General features: G+C 42.8%; 1 protein-coding gene across 1 annotated transcript in view; it reads left to right on the top strand.

Annotated features, from left to right (window-relative positions):
- Positions 1-17,674, top strand: part of tspan9a (tetraspanin 9a) — a 159,641-nt gene that overhangs the window by 25,602 nt on the left and 116,365 nt on the right. The gene's annotated exons all lie outside the window — the stretch shown is intronic.

Raw genomic sequence — 17,674 nt, 5'->3', positions numbered from 1 at the left:
GTGATCTGACCTGATGTGGCAGCAGTGGCATTTCTTCACCCCTCTGCCCATAACAGGAGCCACCCTTCAGCCCCGTCTTCTTATTGATCCCTATTTGGCCACAGTCCCCCCCCCCCCCTCCCCCCCTGTTACCTGCCATCAGTCCTGGACCTCAGCTCATCCACTGCTGACCCTTGCTCTCCGGATGAGGGGGAGCCAAAGTTGGAAGGAAACGAGTTTGGGGGTGGGATGGTGAGAGTCAAGCCATAGAAGGGGAATAGTGGAGGTAAAGAGACGGAGAACGTGTGAGAGAGCGATTGGGCAGCTGGGTATAGACGGGTGGCATTAACTGGACTGACTGCTGAAGGCACAGGAAGGGCACTGCCAGCCGCAGAGGCTTGTTGCCGGCTTTCACATGACTCTCTGTATGCTGGGACGCTGGAGAGTAATAGAATCCCAACGTGATGTGCCGGGATGCTTGGGGAGGGGGGTAGTAAATTTAGCTACAGCCGTAGGCAGGCAGGCAGGCAGCTCTTCGCAGTTCTTCAATGGCTACCCCTCCCTGGTCCTCTCTACCCTTCTGGAAGAGTCATGGAGGGCACTGCTGCAATCACAATATGAATCACCTCCTTTCCATACCTTAGCAGGCTTAATGGCCAAATGGTGAGATGTATCGCATTGCAACGTGATGGCAGTGGGGGGGGGGGGGGGGAGTGGGTGAGGGGTGGAGGGTGTGTGTGTGTGTGTGTGGGGTGGGGGGGGGGTAAGCCAGCCACACTTTATTTCCAGGCTCTGTTAGGGTAGCATCTGTTGGCTTGTGCAGCTATTGGATTTCAGAAGCAATGGCGCATGTCATAAACTGATGCTCTATGATAGAATACATTTTACATGACTGATGTACAGATGTTTTTCTGATGTTAGTCACTCAGACAGTTAAGCTACAATGACGCTATGTTTTGCCATTAAACATGCAGTGGGGTTCGGCATCTCTCAATGTCAGTGGTTTCGTCCTTAAATGCGTATCACATTTCTATCTAAGCCCCACTCGCTCCCCTCTCCTTTCTCCTTATTAATACCTTCTTATCAGGTGATGTCAAACAAGGACATCATGACTTTGGAGTGCTTTCTGCTTTCTGCTTCCTGCTATTCAGCTCCTAGAAATGATTATGTTTCTTTTTTGAGCTGGTTATTGATAAAGCAAGTTTTTTTTCATATGTTTGATACCAATGTGAAAAGAAACAAATGGGAAACTATCATTTTTATTTTTAGGAATACTGTTTTTATGTTTGTTCAGGTGAGACATGCCAAAGTAAAAGCCAGTTGTTATTCTTGTAAACATCACACGCCAGATTACAGAAGTAGTCATGTTTTTTTTATGTATTCAAACAGAGTCAAAGCTTGTACCTCGGATGCAGTAAACTAAAACAAAGAACTCATAATTAGCTCAGAGATATTTTCTACTCACCAGTTTCTATGTTTTTATGATCGTTTATCTTCACAATTTTACTTTAATTACTTTGCTGAAGACCTAGTAGCATAGGATATAATTTCCATTTGCGGTTCTTATCACATAAAGCTGGCATCTGAACATTCAAACATGTATCATTTCCTGCAATTAACTGCAGGAAAAATACCATATAAAACATCTGCCCATGGTATTTTCAAGTTCTTTGAGCCAGTTGCCTTTGTGTTTATATGCTAATAAGTGGAAACTGCTCCTCTTTGTGATTGATCATCTACAAGGCATTGTTTCACTAACTAGTGTTTATAATTGCAGGTTTATGGTATAGCTGTACTATCTGAAATGGTTCCTGAATACCAAGTCTGCCCATCTGTGCAGTTTGTCAGAACTGGCACAAATGATTCAGCCATTCAAAGTGGATAGTGCTTGAAGCAATAAAAAATAATTCAGCGTTGGCCAAATGTTCCTCACTTATCTCGTGTTGAAAGAGCTAAGGATACAGACTTTGAAATGATTGGAGATTTAGATGAAATACTGTGCATGTTCTTATTTGTCTTTGGCGTGGGTGAGTATTTGCCTCATTGGCCTGCATCTTAATTTCAAGTCTTTCTGACAGCCCTGAACAATAGCAGAGCCTGGCTAATTCATTCATTTAAATATTGGCAAATTCTTCTTGGAAGCAAGTCGTTGCGATTTGGCTTTAAGAAGTAATACATGGCCATGGTTGTTTTGCCATTTTTTTGTCCTGTAATCCTGTTTTATGATGAACATATGATGCAAACACTTGGCATTTTTTAACCCCCAAATTCACAACGAACACTATTTGGCCGATGATTGACAGTAAATCAAGTTGCTGGATGGTTTTATGGCGAATCTATAAAATGTGTTTCTGTCTTTCTCGCTGCCTTTAGAGGGAAGGAATGCAGAAAATCTTTCAAAAAATGTTTTCTTACTATTTGGCTGCTTTAATGATCCACAACAAAAATAAAAGTTCTACCCTCGAGAAATAAATGTCACTCCTACAATATATCTCATGATGCCTTCTTCAGAGTTTGACCCATTTGACATAAATAAACAACGAGTTGAGTGAAAAGCATTCCAGATTATTATAATTATATTTGGCGACAGTCACATTGCAGGTACAACCAGTCAGGTTAAGTCAGGGACATTATGTTTTGCAGAGAACATTGGACCTTTTTGGTTTGTCCAAAACATCTGACGCACTTCAGATGTGTTGTTATTGTAAGTCGCTTTGGATAAAAGCGTCAGCTAAATGAAATGTAATGTAAAATGTAATGTTATTCATTTTGACACCAAACAATTCAAGGCTGATTTCTAACTGTCACTCATGGGAATTGTTGGGTTCTATTCTATAGTATTGTAAGGTTCAGTTGTAAGGACCTTACTATGTAATGTAATCTGAGATTAATTATGTTGTGACTTGGCACAACATGAATAGAAATGAATTGAATATAATTTTCTCCCTTATGCGAGTGCTTTTAGGAACAGACATGCAAATTGCACTGACAGGTTAAATATATACGATTATTACTGTGAACATTTGAGCAGAATGATGTTTTAGATTTTCTGTTATCTAAGGCCTTTGGGTAGATGTTTTGAGGCTTTTAGCATTTTTCCTCATTTAGCATTCCTCATGCTCATCAACATTGGTCTTTTTCATTCAATTTTGAATCTTTTATGCATCTGTTTCCCTCAAGGAAGTGACATCTTTAGTAACAGTACTTGTAACTCTGGATTTTAAGGTCTGCTCCAAATGTATTTGATCAGGACAGGTATGATTTGTTTATGTAACATCATTGTAGTATTATATGATGTAATTGTCGTGTTTGCTTTTGTGTTAAAAAGTCAGAGTCAACCAAGTTTTCATTAGTTGTTTATTGCAGGAAAACCCCCAAAAATGTAGAACACCTCAAGCTGTGCCTTTGTCAGATACATTATAAATAACTTAAAGATTTATTTGTTACCAGCCGATACTTTTCTGTATAGAAAGGTGGCCTAGGGTGTAACCTGGATGAGATGTATGTCCACTGGACCCTCCCTGTGAGAAGTGAGCGACTGTCTGGTGTGAGAAGTAACATTAGCAGCACATAGTCGCAACCACCAGCAGCCATTAAGTTGCTGTTATCAGCCATAACGTGTCTACATAAGCCAAAGTTTCAATTCAATTCAACTCACAACATAAGTCACTGGGGTACTTAAAACGGTAAGATCCTCACAAAACATTCATGGTACGTTATGATGGTGTCTCTGCATCTCCTCATCACTGCAGAGCTTCACTGGACAGTAAAGTCTAGTTACCAAACACACTCACACACACACACACACACACACACACACACACACACACACACACACACACACACACACACACACACACACACACACCGGATGATCCTTTTATTATCTGTCATTGATCTTCAAGTAGTCCAGACATAGTCACTTTTAAGCTACAATACAAAATACTGTGTTGACATAAATAAACAAAATGTTCGGTCTCCTTGCTCATTACCGCTTTGGCCGTTTGTCAAGAACAGGCAGCACAGTTTGTGTGTGTGCTTGTAAAAATCTTATTTTTAAACCTCATTATTATGGTTTTGTAATTCTCTGCAATGTAGAAAAGTGTTAACAATGTTACTTGTTACATTCTTTGTCAGCCCCAGAACTTTAGACATAGATACATATTATATTTAGATAATTAAATTAATACCATAAACATGTGACAACTACTCAACTATTGGCTTAAACTGAAGAATATTAGTTGACTTGGAGCAGGTCTAGTTGGGGGCAGCCCTACTGGCGGGTCCAGCTGCTTCTGGATCTGAGTAATGCACTTGACATGTGGGGTGCCTGTCTTAGAAACTGATGTCGAAGCCATGATTGCATAGCTCATCACCAGCTGCCCTGTTTCTGCTTTTGTCCGTACAATCACTGCATAAGAATGGCTAATTCCTTTGATAACTCATTGTCTAGACTGACTCATCCCGACTGTGGATTGTGGGGTGTACAGCACTTGAGCCACAGGTGTGGTCGGCTCTTTTTTTAGACGTCTCCGGCTATCTTCGTTGTCTTGCCACGCAGCGCAACTGGTTGGATCTTGGGTGGTCTTTGATCGATGGGCAGACTGCACCAGACTGTTCATTATTTCAATAAAAGTCAGGCTTTTAATGTTGCCATATAACCGTAAACATGTACACATCAGTGGGAAATGGGCAGTAATTTTAATATTTTAATAGTATTGACAGTCTGGTGAATCTCACATGAAATACATCAAAATAAACCTACTGTTAGAAGTGACCTTTTATGTACTAACAGGGTTTGTTAGCTTAGTTTACTAGCTGACAAACATTAAGCAAAGTCTGAAAGATTAATCAAATGTGCCCCACAATATAGCTATTGATGGACGCCATCAACATTTCACAAACAATTTAGTCATTTGGGTGTAAGCACTGCTTGCTTTCTGTTTTTAACAAATCACTTGGTCCCCTTTCAATGATGATTGATAAACAACATTGCTGTAACTGAAAGTAACCCAGCCAGAATTTAGAATTTGTTTTTATCAGCTTAGGCATAAGCCTGTTTTACACAGGATGAGGCTTTCCATCCTAACCTCTCTTATTTTTAACAGTTCAGCCCTCAATCTCTGCATGTGCATCAGTGCCAGACGGTAAATTAATATGCATTAAAGCTAAGCGCTCAGGTGTTGAAGAAGGGACCTGGCATTTTGCGGGGAGCGGTGTTGAGAAAGTGGGCTGAGTGATGAGGGGTCGGACCGATCCTGACACTTTGAGTCAGCCTTTATTCAGTGTGCACCTTCTGTCATCATGCATCCTCCACTTCTTTTATCTGTCACGCACAGCATGCCATAACTCGGTTGGTGACAGCCACACACAACAAATAGAGGCCAGTCCCCCTTCTAAATGCACACATGTTCTGTACAGCGTGTACCTTACAATACAATCGCTTACCATCTGGGGCTACTATTGTTTGTCATTTTAATGGATATTCATAATGCTGTGATTTACACAGGGTGTGCGCTGAATTGCCACTCTGGAGATCCTATAATATGTCGCTCCTGGCCAAACCGAGTAGATTTCTTGTCTCCATAAGTCATCTTTGCATCCATTTTTATTTCTTCTCAATATCTCACGACATAAATGTTCCCGAGACTTTCTCCTATTATCAGCATGTAGGATGATGAAGGTGACATTTAGCTGGAGAATGAATCCTTTGTAATGTGTAATCAAACACACTCTCACACATGCACACAAACATGCACATCTGGAGAAAGAATAGTCACCCCGGTCACAGACATATGGTACAATAATGCACAGCCTTGTGGGTTTCTAGATTCCCCTCAGGAGCCCCTGTGGAGCTCGCAGAATCTTGTCACCTAGACACCCACAGGACAGACAATGGCCAGGTGCTAGGGAGATGACGAGGCGCCTAATTCATCCCAACCCTTTGCTGAGCAACACATTGGAATGACAGTGTGTGGTACCAATGTCTTCTTTCTTCCTCTTTCTCTCCATTGCTCTCTCTTTTATATACAAAAGCTTGGTGAAGGGCTAACACGGCACTATCATAATTAGTGGGAAACATTAAAATCAGAGCCGTGAAGGATGTCATTAAAATCATCTGCTCCAAGCCACTGCCGTCTTTCCTGACTCCCACATGCAAAAACGAAGTGCTTCACTCCAGATTTATCATCGCATCTCTGCGATCCCCCACTGTCTGTTTTCTTGGCCTGCTTTCTCTCCATCTCTCTTGTCTTCCTCCTCCACCGGGGATGAACCGGCAGTAGGGACTGACTCGGGCTCATCAGTCACTCTGTCAATCCTTGAAGGGTGATCAAAGCTGCGGGACACGACCTGTCCCATCCGCAACATGATTTAGCCATAAGAGGGGGAGGATCCAGACGTCTCTGTTCTCCGCTGTGTCTGTCAGTGCACTGATAAATAAGAGTCGCAGAGATGGAAGGCGTTGAGGAAGAAGGCTTGAAATGTGTTGTCTCTGTGGAATTGTCTTTATCCTGTTATACCTTATTGTAAAAGATGGCCAGAGGGAGAGACTGAAAAAAATTAAAAAGGCAGAACAGCTTGTGTGTGGATGTGCCTAAGAACTGGATTTCCCTCAGTTCCAGTGCGACTGCAGAAGTCAATGAATCCAGCTTGTTGCTCGCTGGCTGCCTGCTCAACACTCATCGTCAAATGACGTACTGTAGCTCTGTAGCACCGGACCTTGTACAATTCCAATTTACTGTTATCTACCAAACTTAATGCAGTGACTTCCCCTCTTATCTTCTTGTATCTTCTTCCCCTCTGCCCTGTCCAATGAATCTCAGTGTCTACAGTATGTACTGTATATGTGTACTTTGTTCATTTTTCAATTTAGAAGTGTGCCATCAGAAGCCCATATATCCATCCCGTTGTGCCTCCAGTATTAATGTCGCTGCCAAGACACACTTCCTCAAGCTGTATCTCATTTCTGCCCTCATCAACTGCAAACTAAAATAATGCTAGGATCCTTTGAGAGACTTGAAAGAAACAAAACAAACTGTAGCTTCATCTGTATGTGCAATTTTTCAGGCAGACGTTTGTCCCTCTTATACAAACAAACACGGGTACGAATAACAGTGCTGGAAGGAGACGTCCCGTGTGTCGTTTCTAAGCAATCAGAGTCTGAATTTATAAGACTGGTTTGTACAGGAAGCCTCTCAGAGCCGGGCTAGTCCCTGTGGAAAGTTCAGCAGCTCTGATTGTGTTTCTTTTTGAGAAGGAAGACTTAAGAAGTCTGCGCAGAAAACCTTGTGGAGCTGGTGCGTAGTGAAATGCATTATATGTCAAAGGACTGCGACTCTTGTCTTTTCTCTTTTTTTGCTTCCCAACCACTGCCCTCAATTTTCTCCCTTTCTTTGAGTCAACTTCCCACCTTACTTTTTCCTGGTTTGTGCAAGATTTACAATACTTTGCTGTCTCCCCTCAATTTCCTCTCTTAAATTCTTCAGTCTTGTCCACGTGCACTTTCTTTCTCCTGTCACATTATGCTGTCTCTGCTGACACGGTGCAGAGCGGATGCCTAACACCTGGGGTTGGCAGCGTTTTCTTTACTGATGAAAGGGGAGGAGGGCAAGCGAGAGCGAGCTTTGTGCCTCAGCTGGGAGGGACCAGCGAGGATTTGTGCAGATCCAAACACCTGCAGGGGGCCTTGAAAGCCAAGATGTACACATGCACTCAAAACATTCACAAACATGGGCGGCAGGCGCGAACACACATTGCACACATTGGCATTCCTCTGCATCTGTGCACCACACACAAGGAGGATAGGTAAGATCAGGGGTGCTGTGAGGTGACTAAGAGCCTGGAAATAAAACATTTGTTTTTATTTCAAATTTGGGCGGTGTTTCTGAAACATGAGGAGTTTACTGTGGTGTTTTACTAATTAGAATAAACAGGCAGTTGGATCAGAAAAGTTCAATAAACATTTCATATATTGACGTATTAAGACCAGTTAGTTTGAAACTAAAAGCAGGGTCTCGTTTTTTTTTTTTTTTTTGCATGTGTATGGAAGCCTTTATGTTTCTAAGATGTATAAAGGTTATTTCCTTTGTTTCAGCTAACGGCTAGCACTTGTTGGAAATGTATACATGGTTTCATCCAGCCCTTCCTCCCTCCCTTCCTTCCTCCACCACTTTCTGTGGCTCCCACAAGGGAAATGATGTTACAGCATGCAGCATAATCTACATTAGACAACAGTGAACAATCAAATCAAAGGCAGAATTGCAGATCTTCAGAACAAGACACTGAATATCAACTAAAGATATCTTCGATACACACATCAAAAACAGTCATAGTAATAAATAAGAGAAAAAAGGAGCAATAGGAACAGGTGTCCAAAAAAATGCCATTGAATATATGCATGATAAAACAGTATGTACAGATGGTAGTGTCACAGTGTGTTCACCTGTCACACAGAGTTGAGCTGTTTTACAATGTAATGGGGAATGCTCTTAACCACTCTTTATGACAGTTGAGCTTAATGGGTCTGTTAGAAAATGAGCTTCGGAGTGTTTCATGGAGGCGGTGGGATGGATTGTCCCTGATGGATAACAGTTGGTTCAGCTCCTCACGGACTCAAACATCTCCGGGTTCTGACCAACGATCGTCCCGGGCCTTGCGACTGCGATTAGCGATTCTTCTGATCATCTCTGGCACTGATGCTGCTCTGCCCGGTAGGTCACAGCCTGGATGAAGATCTCCAGCATCTTGTTGCCTACATTGAAAGATCTGAGCTTCCTCAGAAAATAAAACTGCCCATCCTCTTCTTGTGCACAGTTTCCTACTGTGTTGGTCCTACAGTCCAATCTTTGTTCAAGTGGACACCCAAGTACACGAGTCTTCAACATGGTGCTTAAGTATTAATAGTATTTTGAAAAAAGAGGCTGAAAGATATGTTCTATGTCTGAAAGGAAAACTAGCTGCGTGTTCCTCCTTCTGGCTTGTTCCTCCTTCTGGCTTGTTGTCAGGGGGTGACTGTAAAGGTTGTTAAATACAGGCCGCCCTGGAGTTTATTTGCAACTCAAGGTTTTCATCTGCTCAATGACAGAACTACACTCAGAATATAGTCAACACTACTAGTGCTGTTGTAGAACTGTGTTAAATGTCTTTTCCTAGCTACTCTGAGCACATAATCGCCTCTTAACATGTATACAACATTAAGAGGAGAAAATTGTTGGATTGCTTTCGTCTGCTGTATCTGTGTTTCTGTAGTAGGGCTTTGTCCCCTGCGCTGCAGTGGGATAGGAGTGTATGACTGCCATTTTTGCTAATTATGTTTTCAGAGCACATATTTCATATGCTGCTCACTGTTCCCTGTCTGCACTTATCACAGCCCCCTCCTCTCTGTTCGTTCAGCCCCCGCTTTAATTCTCTAAGACTGTACAACCAGCCTGTCTATTACTTTAATTTAAAACTCTGGAAGAGAAATGAAATAATAGGGGTTTTATCAGCCGTATATCCAGTATGGCATTACTCAGAGCAGACAGACTTCTCTGGAAATTAGCATGACGGGTGCAAGCTGATGATACTACATCTTGTGTCGGACTGGTGCATTTCCTGTCGTTCATTCAGAATCTGGTCATCTATTTTCTCCTTATTTCGTCGCCCTGTCAGGAGAGGTAGTGAATGAAATTCTTCATGTTCAGCAGAGGACGAACAAGATGCGTTATCTTGTCTTTTGGTTTCACATCAAAACTGTTTACGCAATTAGGAAAAAAAACAGCAAGTGAATTGGTTCCTTAAAAAGTATAAAATGTGTCCGAGTCAAATGGAATCAATCATGATTCAATGTTTCAGATTTCTTTGGAATCTCTGGCAGCGTTTGAAGTGTTGAGCTGAGCAGAACAGAGTCTGTGAACTCCAGCAACAGGTGATGATATGCCTTTGTCGATGGTGAGATGGATTTTGTGAGGTCATGGCTGATGACAGCTTACCGCAGTAGCACTGGAGCACTTGCTCGGCCTCCAACCCCCATGTGTGCAGTGATCTCTGCTGAGTGTGTTTCCAAAAATGTTTGTGTGTGTGAGTCAACGAGGTGCACAGCTGCACCCCTCCCTGGCATGAGTGTGTCCTAACAGATGCTGTGGCAGAACTGTGTGCCATTGGGGGAGACAGAAAAATTCTGGCAAAGTGGACACTGCAGATGCCTCTGATTGCATGCTGGATCAGGAAGGAAATTCCTCTCAGACGAGGACAGAGGATCAACAGTTAGAGCCTGCTGGGACAATTTGGCATGGCATCGGCGGCGAATGCAGGCAAAGTGTATCCACATGGACAACCAAGACATGTAGGCACTGACGCACACGCACACGCACACACACACACTCAAGGGACATCAAACCTGGATCCAATCCAAACCTCTGGCGGTGATTGTACAGGATGACTGCTGTTAATGCTGATATCTACTGGCTGAGGTGATAATCTACCCTCATGATGCCCCTGAGACTCTAAACCTTCTCTTGTGCATTAGAGTCACGGTTGGCCAGGACCTCAGGGGATGGGGGGGGGGGGGGGGGGGGATTGCTTTACAGAGTACAAAACCGAGAGATTATTTTTTTCAAGCAGGACCTTGGGGTAAGGTTTAGGACTCTCGGATTTGTCCAATGTTCAGGAGCTCTGAAGCCCTGCATCTCCACATGCAGTTAGATGTGCAGATCAGTAGCACCTTTGTTTTAAGGAACCTTCTTGGCAAATACATTATTTCTGACTAATGGGATTACACTTAAAGACTTTTGAGCCGTTATGAATATGATTTGGGCGTGGCAACTGATCAAACCAAGTTGGACCGCGGCTGTTTTTGGGATGGGCATTTCAAGCAAAAAGACTATTCGAAATTCGCACGTAACTATTTGAATATTTGCCCACCTCTCACTGGTGAACTTGTATGCTAGATTTACCTGCAGAGTTTGACTGCACCTCATCTTCATTTATGTTTTAAACAAGTTCCACTCAGAACTTTTTGATGACTGTAGTCGTCTTTGCATGTTTCTGCTGTTCTCACCGTGACATCTAATCTCAGTCCACGCAGTTTGACCTGCAATTGTCTGGAGACTGGAAGACACTGGATTACGGATTACAACCAGGCACCAGTAAAAACGGGGGAAATAACTAAGAATGATAGACGCATATTTGAATTATTTTTTTTATATTATAACAACAATTTGAATATTCGAAATTGAATATTCGAAATTGATGTCCCATCCCTAGTATAATAAAGTTGTGCAATGTGTGAAAATTCTAATCTTGAGTCTGTAGATCCAGTTGACATCGTAGACCAATGATGCCACGTGTTGACCAAGGGAGCCATACTGGTGAATAGAAGTGTTGGTTTCATTTTACATAGTTCACTATATTGAATGTGTGTTGCCCATGCCTTTCTACCCAGGATCTCACACACACTCCAAAAATGTCCCCTTTTCTGGCCTGGGCAGTGCAAATGTCACTACATGTAAACAGTGCAACCTGCTTGTTGCCATCCATATTTGTTCTGGTTGAAAAACAGACAGCACTTGGCATTCTCGTGAGATTTGCAGGGTTGTCTGCCTCCACAACTCAGTGGTTACTGACCATTCTAAACTTTATTCAGTTATAAGGTTTGTACACCTTCCTGACTGTCAATCGCGTACTCAATGCGAGCAAATTAGAGTAATGACAAGGTTAGATCTTTTGCTGACAGTAGGTGCCGTAGCTGCAGAGGAGAACTGAATTAAAATCCAATGATCCAATTGCTGAGACAAACGCTGGACGCAAAATTTATTGTGGAACACAATTTTGGGTGCTTTACATTTGGCATTAAATATGTAAAAATAAATGCAAAGCATCTGCCATACCAGCTGACATTGCATTGGCATTTGAAACCGAAGAACTGGCAACGGGATGGTGGTAAAGAAAATAAATCTGTAGCTGTAGACAAGCTGTAGCACCGATGAATAGTTAATATGAGAATTTCCGTCAGCTGCCTGCCGGTTTTCCAGCCTCCCTTGTGGTGATACAGGTCTGCAATCATAATGCATTTGCGTTCTAGTTGGATTTATTCAATAGAACTGGGTGGGAATTTTTTTTTTGCATAATTGATGAGTCACGATTCCTGTGGAATAAGCATATAGTGTATATGCTTTATATCTGGATTACAACATACATGTTTTCCTTACAAATGACTCCACAGAATGAAAGTTATCCAGTTGGACTTATCCTTCAACTGTATATTTCTGTTGAAATAAAAACTTTTTTTCTATTTCACTTGTTGTCACTCTTGTATCTTTTTTGTTTTTGTCATTGCGGTGTTATTTTGCATTCCCTTTCAATCTACATCTCTCCTCAAGGTCCATCTGTTTATTTAACTCCCACACATAAACTGATCTCAGGCACTGAGACTATGATGAATTATCAGAATAAAAACTGCCTGAAAAGAAAAATATTTGTCTTTCTCGGTTTCATTATTCAAAGACACCTAACAAAGTTTTCAGCGTTGACTTCAAATACCCTGAGCCTGACACGTGCAGGGTCTAAATTGGTACGGTGCACCTAATACCGTGTTGCGCTCGTAAAGGCAAAACAAAACCGCAAGCAACAACATCAACGCCCTCTCTGACATTGTCTCAACACAAATATAAAATGACCATCTTCAGAAGACAGTATTGTTGCAGGGCAGATGAGTTGGATCGCACTGCTGCACGCTTTAAGTGTTGCAAAAGGAAAAACAGAAAGCACTTAAGCAGCTATTGCCCTCTTGATGACAAAGCAAAACCATGCTGCAGGGTGTACAGGCCAGCCTTGTTGTTTGGAGAATGTTTTTGTTTTTTTCTCGCCCAATGAGAGGCTAATCATCCATACTCACAGCTAGCCTGCCTGAGGGCTTTTATACAATATCTCCATCTTCTAACTGTCGAGCTCCTTGTGTCACATGCTTCCCAATGACACAGCCATCTGTTGTACATGCGCTGCGTAAGACTGGAGACCTGAAGAGGATTTTGAAGGTCAAGCATCTCTCTCTTACAAACAAAAGGTTATTGTTTGTCTTACGAGGAGAATTTTTACACATAAAGCTGTGAAATGTTTATAACCTACTGTCAACCCAGTTAACCATAAAACATTTTTTTTTTTTAAAAACTGGTTTTAATTAAATATTTTTTCCAGTCCTTGTTTGGTGTTTTTTGTGGGAGTCTTACAAGACCCAAAACCGTTTAATTGGCTTAATTTGATTTGGATCCAGACAGTTTGGCCCTATCCATCTCTGGTCTTCGACTTTTCAAAGGAGCCCACATAAATTCTGCAATGACACACACACACACACACACACACACACACACACACACACACACACACTTCAGAGACAGACAAAAAAAAGACCTCATTAATATCTGACCAGCTATATTATGTACGTTTGGCGGTGGCTCGTACTTCAATTTGCCACCCGTTCTGCAGTCATCTCTTTGAAGAGTGTGTGGTAAAGTAGCGTAGCCGTAGTGGTGATGTGCCCACCCATGGCGTTGTGCGTGTTCCGGTGCGAGGGCTTTCACAGATAAATGATGCTGCGTGAGTTGACAGTCAGTCTGATGGGATGGAGCAGAGCTGTCATAACTCTTCCTCACCGGCACACCATGAACCTTGGCACACAGCCGACCTCCGAGGCCCCAACGGTGACAGCATATGTGGTGTGTACATGTGGGTTCAGCGGTAGACAAGCAACACCACGACACACAGGGAATAAGGAGTGTAAAGTCAATTGTCATCTTAATTGCCTAGGGAAAAAAAGCTGTTCGATTGTGATTCAAGATAAAATAACCATCTGTTGAAGCCGGTGATTGGTGTTTCATTCGTGAAAACTGAGAATGGAACGCTAAATGGAAACAAGTTCATTAGTACAATCACGTGTGCAGCCCGGACTCTATTTCCTCTCTATTCTATTTCCAACTGAAGATGTGTTTCTCTTCTACGTAGTTACTGTAGAAAGTAATTGCATGCTTAAAGCTGTCCATTGAATTCTGTCCTCCCTCTTATAATTTAGCTTCTGCAGAAACCTCCGGGCATGTATCTCATCACTCAGCAATGCCACACGGTTTGGCTCGCTGCCAGTGCCTACAGTAGCTCCCCTTCAGCTCCCCGACTTCACTTCCACACACATCAACCTGCAATCAGAGCTTGGCCAAGCCACCCACTGTCTTGAATAACACGGCAATTCACTCTGATGAGTACCTGTGCCTTAGTCATGCAGATTTCTGATTAAAGTCGTGTGGTTTCTTTGCAGAGCTGGAAGTACAGTTCAGTAAAGAAAAGTATGGCTGAAATTAAGCCTTTTTCTTAAGCCCAAGATCCCCATGTTCCGTTTTTCATTTTCACATCCCGTGATGCAGGAAGAATTGCGTGTGTGTGTGTGTGTGTGTGTGTGTTGCTTGGGCGTGCACATTTTATACTCAAGCATTCACGCTGCTTGTGCGCTCCATAGAAAACGATCTGTTTTGACTCCTTCGCAGCATTCCTGGGTTCATGTGTTATGTCCCCTGTGCCCCATCCCGCTGTGACCGATGCCGTGAAAAGGCACAACTGGGCGAAACTGTGGCACGACTACAATGTAAGGAGACGAGGCACTGAGAGCCAGAACTTACTGATGCAGCTGTCGAGGATTTGGAAAGTGAAGTATTCTCTCCTTTAGTGCTGTAGAGCGGGATTAAGCCTGGACAGCATTTACTATGGAGAGGCTTTGGCCTGAGAAAGTTTGTCATGGGCAAAGGAGAGGATATCAGTGAGGGAATGATGGAGAAAAGAGAATTATCTGAACAGACAGAGGGACAGCTGGATGCAAACATTATAAAAAGGAAAAAGGAGAGAGAGAAGAACGGGGAAGAACTGCAGGGCAGGTATGCAGGGCCATTTATTAAGATGATGGTCTTTTGGATTACCTTTAGGTATGCAATAACACAGCAGAGTCAGCAGTATAGCAACTGCATTGCATAGTATATTTCTTACCTTCTCACACAGATAGGCATATATGCATGGTCACAAGGCACTGGTGAGACTTGTATCTGAACCCCAAGGCTCCGCCGAAGAACGATCAATAGCCTGTCAACTCCGTAAACGAAGGAGTGATACCTTCATTTTCCCTGGATGTGTTTCGTTCCACGTCTTGTCATTTCAATTTCGCCGTCCCCTACCCAAACTGCACATAGCACCGAGATTAAGCACTGCTGTGTCTCAATGTATGCGTTTGTGCATGAAACAAAATTGAGTGTGGAAAGGATGGAACGCTTTCTGCAGGATTTTGTTCGTAATCCTTGCGGGCTTTTAAACGTAGGATGGGATGATTCATGGAGGCACAGCAAAAAAAAACTCACCAAAGTAAAAGCCAAAACGGACTGTTTCACTCTCATTTCAAGAAATGCATCCTGGATTTTTGGCATCCCTCTCTAAGGAATTACTGCATTATATCACTGACAGCCATGTCGTCCATTTTTTTCCTGTAATAGATAGCTTTTATGATGACATTTCATCTTGTACAGTCTCACCCACAGCCATGTTACACAGTATGTTTTACCTTCAGGCTTGTCCAAAAGCGCTGCATTTTTTTTGAGCACTAATCTTCCTCAGTCAGAGGAACGCCAGCCACTCTCAGCTGACTCGCCGATGTGTGCCAGCGCTGGCCGTCACTGCCTGTTTCACAGCTGTGTGAGCTCTGTGTACGCCACAGCTGCAGGGCTCCGCTCTCTCCCATGAGACAAACGATACCCCATTACCGCACACAGCACAGCAGCGGCTTCTCAACGCCTCTCCCACTGCTTTCTTATTAAAACAAGGTTATTTGTTTTTCGGGGTCCCCTTTTCAAGGCTACCTATTGTACTTCCAGCCTGAGAGCCTAAAGTGTTCCTCTGAGTTTAGATCTCCATTTCTTGTAGATTCTTGATTTGTCTCAGCCCTGATAGGCGTGCTAAGGTCAGTTTTCCGTTCTCTGTCGGATCTTGAGGAATTGTGTTTGAATGCTAACGTGCAAACACCCACAATGCTGCGAGAAGCCTCTCTGTGTGTCCGCAGTGTCAAACAGGATGTCGTGTATGTCTCACGAGATGACTTTCTATCACGGTGGTGTCTGCAGAGACACACATCTACAGCACATTCACTTGAACACACATGCTCCACATGCTGCATGCAGACATAAACCGTGTAAAGGACTGCAGATGGTAAATATAGCTTGCAGGGAGTGAGTGATCACGTCTCAAGCCAAATTACACTCTGTTTATAGCTATAGGAACATTACTAACTTCAGTGTGCGATTCCCAATGACCAGAAACCAACATCTATCTACTGAGCATGACTCAGTGTGGAAATGTTGCTCAAACGTTTTGCCTAATGAATGCTGACAACCATGCTTTTTTCCGTGGCCACTGTTTAGAGTTGGCCGTCCAGTTGGCTGTCCACAGCCCCCCAGGGACCAGGAAGGAGGCAAGCTTGCAATGATGAGGAGTAATGATGTAACATAATTATATTTGTCTTGTTACACAGTGCATCAATGGGGCCCTAATTAATTTAACTCGCTAATGGGAGTAACAAACTGTCTTGTTTTTCCCGGCTGTGTCGTTCTTTGCTCTGTTTTCATTCTGTACAGTGGTTGGCACGTCCTCACTCTATTGATCACTGCTTCTTTTTTTTTCTCTCTCTCCCTTCATCTTGTTATCTGTCTGTTTCCTTATCATTTTTCTGTTCTCACCTCCTGCCACAATCACACATAAATGTTATGTTAATTTCCACTCGCTATTCGTCTCTCCTGTTGAGCCTGCCCACCCATTTGCACAGTGCCATTCACTCTCCGTCTGACCTTCGGTCTTTTGACATTGTATCTTTTGATGGAAAAATAAAATCCTGAGAAATGAGAAGCTAATTCTCTGTCTTGTCCTTGCCTTTAAACTTTTTATTTAGTGAATGTATTTATAAAGGGAAAATATTCTGTTAAGGTCGGTAGAGTAAGACAATTCTGTCATGGTAAAGTTTACGCCTGACTTGTAGGATACAGTGGATGCCCTCATTGCTCACTATCAATCAAACTGAGAAGACTCAGACATTGTATTTCCATGGACAACGGTCCCCCATCCAAAACCTTCTCCTGTGTATAGACGAACATTTTAGCTCCTCTAAAATCTCAGCCAGCTAAACCTGTAATAGTGTTGGAAATTAAAAACTTATCAAACGACCATCCTTGTAGAGAACATGACATTGCCATACAGAAATGATCCTTTTGGCACTAGCAGGGGTCGTTGTCCTTCAGGGAGCTTATGCAATGGCTGTTACAACAGATAGGGGGGGAACTTTTGCCACCATTCCTCAAAATAAAATGGAAATGAAAATCACGGCCCTGCCCTCTAAGTCATCCAGTGGGTGGAAAAAAGTGACTTCTCTTGTGCGATATTGAGGCGCTAAATCAGGCTGCAGGCACCTCCTGCTCCTCTCATCTGAAGATGCTCCTGAAGAACCATCATTCATGCTGGAGAGCAAGCGCTTTGATATTCTGTGTACCTTGCTTTGGCTCTGCAGCTCTGTGTGCCTGTGTGTTTTTTTTTTTGTTTTTTTTGTATGCCTGCGTGTGTTTGATCTCGAGTAGTGTGCTTGACAAAGACACCATTAAAAGGTAACTAGAATTCAATATGCACACTGCTACATGTGTGTGAAACG

Source organism: Embiotoca jacksoni, unplaced genomic scaffold (assembly GCF_022577435.1).
Source record: "Embiotoca jacksoni isolate LCO1_2020_lvr unplaced genomic scaffold, fEmbJac1.0.p SCAF_3, whole genome shotgun sequence".
NCBI classification, from domain to species: domain Eukaryota; kingdom Metazoa; phylum Chordata; class Actinopteri; family Embiotocidae; genus Embiotoca; species Embiotoca jacksoni.
Note: the sequence above shows the minus strand (reverse complement) of the source record. Positions and strands in the feature narration are given on the sequence as shown.